Here is a 6852-nt window from a genome sequence, read left to right on the forward strand (position 1 = left end):
TGAGAGGGCTCAAAGGCAAGTGGGCAGAGTTAGGATTTTCAGGTTATATAATGATGCACCTGCTCTTTGTCTTCCTCTTCTCTTCCTGTATCTGTCTCTTTCTTTCTCTGCCCTTTCCCTTTCTTCTTCTCTATGTGTGTAACATTGTCTCTGTTACTGTGTGTGTGCTGGTCTTTGTGTGTTATTCTTTGTTTAACCTACATGTGCCGTGGCACAGGCTCTGAGCTTTTTGTGTAACCAGTATGTCTAATAAACAGCTTGCAGTGGAGCCCGCTCATCCCACTGAGTTTTTTGGAAACTTTGGTTTTAATTGAGTTTTATGGAGGACTGAATCCACTTCATTTCAGCCTAAAAGAAACTGGGGGACCCCTAAAATCATGACCCAACAAAAGGCATAACTGAGAATGCTACAAGCTGTTTGTTCCAAAGAGTCTTAAACAATAAAATGAGTGCGTGCTCATAGAGGGTTGTTCTGATTGTTGGGTTTTCTCTGTATTATTGTAGGGTCTTCACCTCACACCTTGAGGCCACTGTTTGTTGTGACAGCTATACAAACTGAACTGAACCGAACTCTCTGACTGAATGACCGTTACTAAAGTTGAAATGCCTTTGTGGGTATTTGTCTGCCATCCTGACACTTTTTTGTTGCCCTTGTAAGCTTCATGGTTTGACCGTCCCCAAGAGCAGGTATTAAGGCAGACTTTCGAGGAATAGATTTTCTTCCTGACGTATACACAAATTTTCCAAGATAGCTTTTCTCCTTAATGTGGAATAAGGGATATAAAGAACTGGTTTTCATCAATGCAGCTGTATGGCTGTATGCAAATGCTAACCCGTGTCTGTAAGCATGATGAGGCTGAAGGCGTCAGATCGACGAAGTTTACCAGCAGTCTCTCACAGAAAGAAGTCCTCGTGCTGCCAGATTGGAAGGCCCGCTGATCCTGCAATGGCCCAGCTGCAGGTGTTTGTTCTCTGCACACCTAGATCAAGCAGAGGGGTCTGTGCTGTGGATCAGTGGTCTGGTCAGTAGCTGCTGAATCACACTGGTGAAAAAGTCCCAGTTTCTCTTTGATCCAGGGCTTCGGGAAAGAGGGGGTACAATAGAGTAGAGTCAGGGTCCTGGTGATGTGAACATCCAGCTCTCTCTCCAATCACCAGCTCCAGAGGGTGGCTTTATGGAGAGAAGAATGTCTAAGTCTCACTTTGATTATAATTTTTTTTATTTATTAAACATATACAAAGCACCACCTGACCAAAAGTAGTCCACACCAAAGAAACCATTCTTGACAGAAGCTCAGGGACCCAGCCACCACTAACAGCTTCACACTTGAACTTCAGAACAAATTTGACCTCCTTGAAGAGGCAGAAGGTCTAGAAGTAGAAGTAGAAGGTCTTTGGAAGGCCATCAAGGACGTGCACGTCACCACAACGTGCACAGAAGTCAATACTGGCCGACATTGGAGACGGCAGAAGGAAAAATGGATCCAAGACCAAACGTGAAAGTTGACTGACGAGCATAAAGTTGCAAAGATGAAGTGGGAACAGGTGAAAGATGATAGCTCAGTGGAAGAGGGTAGCTGAAGGTAGGCAGACTTGGATTGACAGGTGAAGAGGATCTGTCAGATAAAAAAGAGAGAGTGGCTCCACAGGAAGGGTGACGAGGCCCAAGCAGCGGCAGACTGGGACGATTGCAAGACACTGTATCATATTGTCAGTAAGTTGACACTGAAACCAGAAGCAACCTTAATGTTCCAAAAAAAGGGCAAGAATGGGAAACTCCTGCTCACTCAGTAAGAGCAAAAACGGGGAAGGAGTTTTGTGTGGTCCTTCTCCAAAGGTTTAGGAGCACCTTGGACCACTGCCTGAGGGAAGAACAAGCCAGCTTCAACATAGTCCCTTGCGTCAGACAGGGCTACATCCTTTCCCTGCTCTTATTCCTCATCGCACTGGACTACATCATGAGATGGGCAAGTGCACACATCAGAGCCAGCATCCTCTGACCACAATCGTCTGGGTGCCTTGGACTTCGCCGATGACATCGCCCTGCTGGAAGAAGATGGGAGGAGTCTCCAGCAAGCCACAGATGACCTGAACAAAGAAGCATCCAAGGCTGGCTTATGAATCAGTGCCGAGAAGTCAAAGGCTGTGCGTGTCAATTAGTCGGTCACATCCTTCAAATGGCAGCCCATTGGATCCCAAAGACAGCGATGACATGGACACCCCCTGCTGGAAAGCAGAACCCTCATTGCCCAGTATGTTACCCATACATTCCATTTTTGATACATATTTCAATCGTATTACTTATTTTAATATGAATTGTAATAATTCATAAAATGTTAAATATAATAACTCAAATATGAATTATTGTAGCTTTATGATATGATAAATTTTTGGCATTATAAAGTTATGGTGGGCCATCGATAATATTCTGACAGATAGATCTGTAACCTGATCTTTTGATAAGTATCCACAGATGTAAATTGTGCAGTTTTTTTAATGACTGTGGGCAAGAAAATAACCAGATTTATATAGTCTATATTACCAAATGTATTCCCTCACCATCCAAATCACTGAGTTCAGCTGTTCCAATCACTCCCACGGCCACAGGTGTATAAACCAGCACCTGTGCATGCAGACTGCTTCTACAAACATCAGTGAAAGAATGGGTCGCTCTCAGGAGCTCAGTGAACTCCAGCGTGGTACCGTGATAGGATGATACCTGTGCAACAAGTCCAGTCACTGCTAAATATTCCACAGTCAGCTGTTAGTGGGATTATAACAAAGTGGTAGGCCACGTAAAATCACAGAGTGGGGTCAGAGGATGCTGAGGGTCATAGTGCACAGAGGTCACCAACTTTCTGCAGATTCAATCACTGCAGACCTCCAACCTTCATGTGACCTTCAGATCAGCTCAAGAACAGTGAGAGCTTCATGGATGGGTTTCCATGGCAGCTGCATCCAAGCCTTACATCACCAAGGTCAATGCAAAGTGTTGATGCAGTGGTGTAAAGCACGCCGCCTCTGGACCCTAGAGCAGTGGAGACGTGTTCTCTGGAGGGATGAATCACACTTCTCCATCTAAAGTTTGGTGGAGGGGGGGTGTATGGTGTGGGGGTGTTTTTCAGGAGTTGGGTGTCTGACCTCACAGATGTGCTTCTGGAAGAATGGTCAGAAATTCCCATAAACACTCCTAAACCTGTGGAAAGACTTCCCAGAACAGTTGAAGCTGTTGTAGCTGCAAAGGGTGGGCTCACATCATATTAAAGCCTCTGGATTAAGGATGGATGTTACTCAGGTTCATATGAAGGCAGACGAGTGAATACTGTTGGTTATATAGTGTATAGTAGTGCTTTCAGTCTGAGACACCAACATCTCCTATAGGAGGCTGGACAGTAAGATGGAGCCCACCAGCCTTGGGTTTGAATCACACACAGCATTTTGTTTCTTTCTAATCTTACTCATAAGTTATATTTATAATTTACTGCTCAGTTTAGTTTAGGTGTGCAAATAGGTTCAGGGTCAGGCTAGAACAGACCCTTATAAATAAATGTTTAGTGCATCAGAAAACTGAATCCCGTTACAGCCATGAAACAATAACCTGTTTGACCTTTTGTAACAGCAGCAAGGCCGCAGAGCACTTATCTCCCTATGTTTGTCTGGTTTGATGGGTGTTCTGGGACGCAGTTTTCCTTATATGTTTACATATAATGACAAAGTCTTCTTCTTCTTCTTCTTCTTCTTCAGCAGAAGCACACAGAGAGAGGACGAAAACAACATGGAGGACGTTTGACTGGAGTGAGCAGGTCATAGATGAATTAGGTGCAAATATTAGATGTTATTTTAAAAAAAGGTGGCAGTTAATGATGTGACATCACCGCAGGTGACCATGGCTCAGGTCATCTACCATCTTCTCAGTGGCCTCAGGCTGAGAATGCAACAGATGGTCTTAAGGTGAGCAGGTACATGGGTTACTCATTAAGTCTTTCCTGACGACGCAGAACACTCAGAGGTGGAGTAAATATTTATTTAGCGGTGCTGTGGAGATCCAGTTACAAAAAGAAGAAGCAGGTTGTTCATAAGCGCAGAGACCGGCTGATCCAGGCTGTGCTCTCTGGCTCTGTTGGACTAACGTTCAGAGACTTTAGACAAGACTGTGTGTAAAATATTTGCATTCAAAGTGCATCTGTGTGTGTAGATTTTTTATTGACTGACTGATTTAATTGTATTTATTCATGTTTTGTTTAATAAGTGCTGTGGCTGAGAAATAATAACAGGTTTGTGGGAGTCAGTCGAAGGCTGGGCCCAGCTGAGGCTCAGTATCTCAAACCTCACAGCTGGAATGAGGCTCATAGTTATTTAGATATAAAAACACTTGTGAATGAGCAGGTGAGTGTAAATCTACTTTTACCTGAATACTTTTACCATTTACAACCCTGGAAATATGTGTAACTTTGTCATTTCTAATATGTTGGTAATTATTCCATAATTACTGACACGGATTATCTGAATTAATATGTTACTCATAAATAAATATCAATATGATGAAATAATATAATTTTACTCATAACTATTCCTTTTGTAACTCCTTTTTGAAAAGGAAAAATGATTGAAAGGCATAATTAATTGCATGAAATCATTTTAAATGTTTTTGAAAAGGAAACATTATAAGAAACTGAGCCACTGAAAAATATAATAACTGTCATTTGTGACTGCTCGGGGGTTAAACAAAGCATGACTGACAGGATCACAGTAGTGAGCGGGGGGGCATAAACCGCAGTTGCTTGGAAAGCTGATCCTCCTGATTTAGTTTTTGGGAACATCTTAGAGCTCAAAGTGACATTTATGATAATCTGACTCAGTGACACTCTGTGAACCTCCATCACAGCACTGCACAGTGGTGTCAGTGATGATGACACCTGTAAGTATAACAGCAGTATGAGCTGTGTATTGTTGAGTGTGTGTTGTACCTCTAGATTAGCTCTCATTATGGGACCAAAGTCTTTGCTTTTCTTTTTTTTTTTAACTTTATTTTTATTCTTTTCCTTATTAGTGGAAACAAAAACACAGTCGACACTCTTCAATACAATCGACCCGAATTCAATCCAAAACAGAAAAGAGCAAAAGAATAACAAATGTTTCATGATGTCTCCATCTTCTGTTTTCCTTCTTTTTAACAACAAAAAAACAAAGCAGAGAGAGAACATTAACATGTAGCAGTAACATTTTCATACTTGAAGTACTTCCTCGTTTACTTCAAATAAAGTTAGATATACACTTTCTAGCATCTCTCTTCTTCTCCCAGTGTTTAATAAAAATGTCCATCTGTAGATTCACAGAAAAGGTCATTTTTTCATCCTATAAATATTCATGTTCACCTCATTCCACTCTTTAACGGTTGCTTCATGTTGTACCATCCACTTCATTATTGTTTTCTTCCCTGCGGCCAAAAGAAGATTCCACAGATATCCATCTATTCCTTTGAGCTGTGGAAGTTTGTATCAAGATACATTATTTTAAAATCAGGAGGAATGGGAGTTTTGAAAATGAGTTGCATTGCTCTATTAACCTCCTTCCTGTAATTCAAAACCTTTGGGCAACGCCAGAAAATGTGCTAATGATTGGCATTCTGGCAGCCACATTGAATAATGTGCACTTTGAGAAGGGGTATAAAGTAACATGACATATTTTTCCAGTATCCTTTCCAGGTGTGAGATTTTGTACTCCTGCACTGTGAGGTACAAATCTGCTCCCACTCCTCCTCTGTTGTGACTATAGCTCCCTCTCTTGTCTTTAATGTATTTTGTTGGTCTTTTCTTAACTCTTACTTCCTGTTTTCTATATTCTAATACGTTTTTGTTGTCTTTACTGGTCCTGTGAATTTCTGTTTGCATTGCTCCAGCTCAGCAGATTTAGCCCATCCATCGGGCTAAACCTAAAGCTAGTAAACGGTGTCCCTGTCTTTATGCCTTACAGATCAAGTAAACTTAAAATGACCTACACCAGAATGCAGTACTGTAAGAGGATCAGATGTGCAAGTATTACTGCATTATTATTTTCTAAACCCAGTCAGTGTACCTGTGCTCATTTTGGGCCACAGTGGCTTTTGTCTGCAGTGGAGGGAGACAGGAAGTGGGGGAAGGATACAGGAGAAGACATGCGGGCAAACTGGCAACAGGCCGGGACTCGAACTTGCGCCGCCCGCACCGCAACGCGGCATATGTATGTGGTCGCCTGCTCTACCGCTGAGCCACCTGGGCGCTCTCTGGATGTGTTTCTATAAGGATGGCGACACCTGACGGATGCTTTGACAGACACTAGTTCAGATATCATTTCATGCATTTCTAACCAGACTAAATTATGTCTTTGATCACATGACCTTTAACCCCTCCCTGTTACTCTCTATTAATCTTTGGTGATGTGATGGCAGACTGAGACGTCAAAGCAAAGGCTGGTTCTCATAAAGGACTCCTTTTTCTCTGCGCTGTCGTGGTGCTGCTTCCTCCTCACTGAGCTCCTGCATGCTTCATCCAGACGTCCTCCTCAGACGTTTGACTCTCTCTTCTGCTCTTTGTCTCATTGATGTGTGTCTGTGTGTAGTAAATCAGCTCTGCATGCTCTTTATGTATCTGTATAATAAATCTAACTAGAAGAAAGCTTCCTGATATAGCTGGAAGCTCGTCTGTTGAAGCCAAACTAAGAACATAATTGAATGAAGGAGCTGCAGTCAGCTGTGATCTACTGTGCAGCTGCCAGCAGGGATCCAGCAGGATGACAGCTTTCCTCATTCTCAGACCCTCAGAATGAATTCATCTGTATTATGATGTGTGTGACGCCTCGCTGTGCTGATCATGA

This window comes from Archocentrus centrarchus, chromosome 2 (genome assembly GCF_007364275.1).
Source record: "Archocentrus centrarchus isolate MPI-CPG fArcCen1 chromosome 2, fArcCen1, whole genome shotgun sequence".
In the NCBI taxonomy this organism is placed as follows: Eukaryota; Metazoa; Chordata; class Actinopteri; order Cichliformes; family Cichlidae; genus Archocentrus; species Archocentrus centrarchus.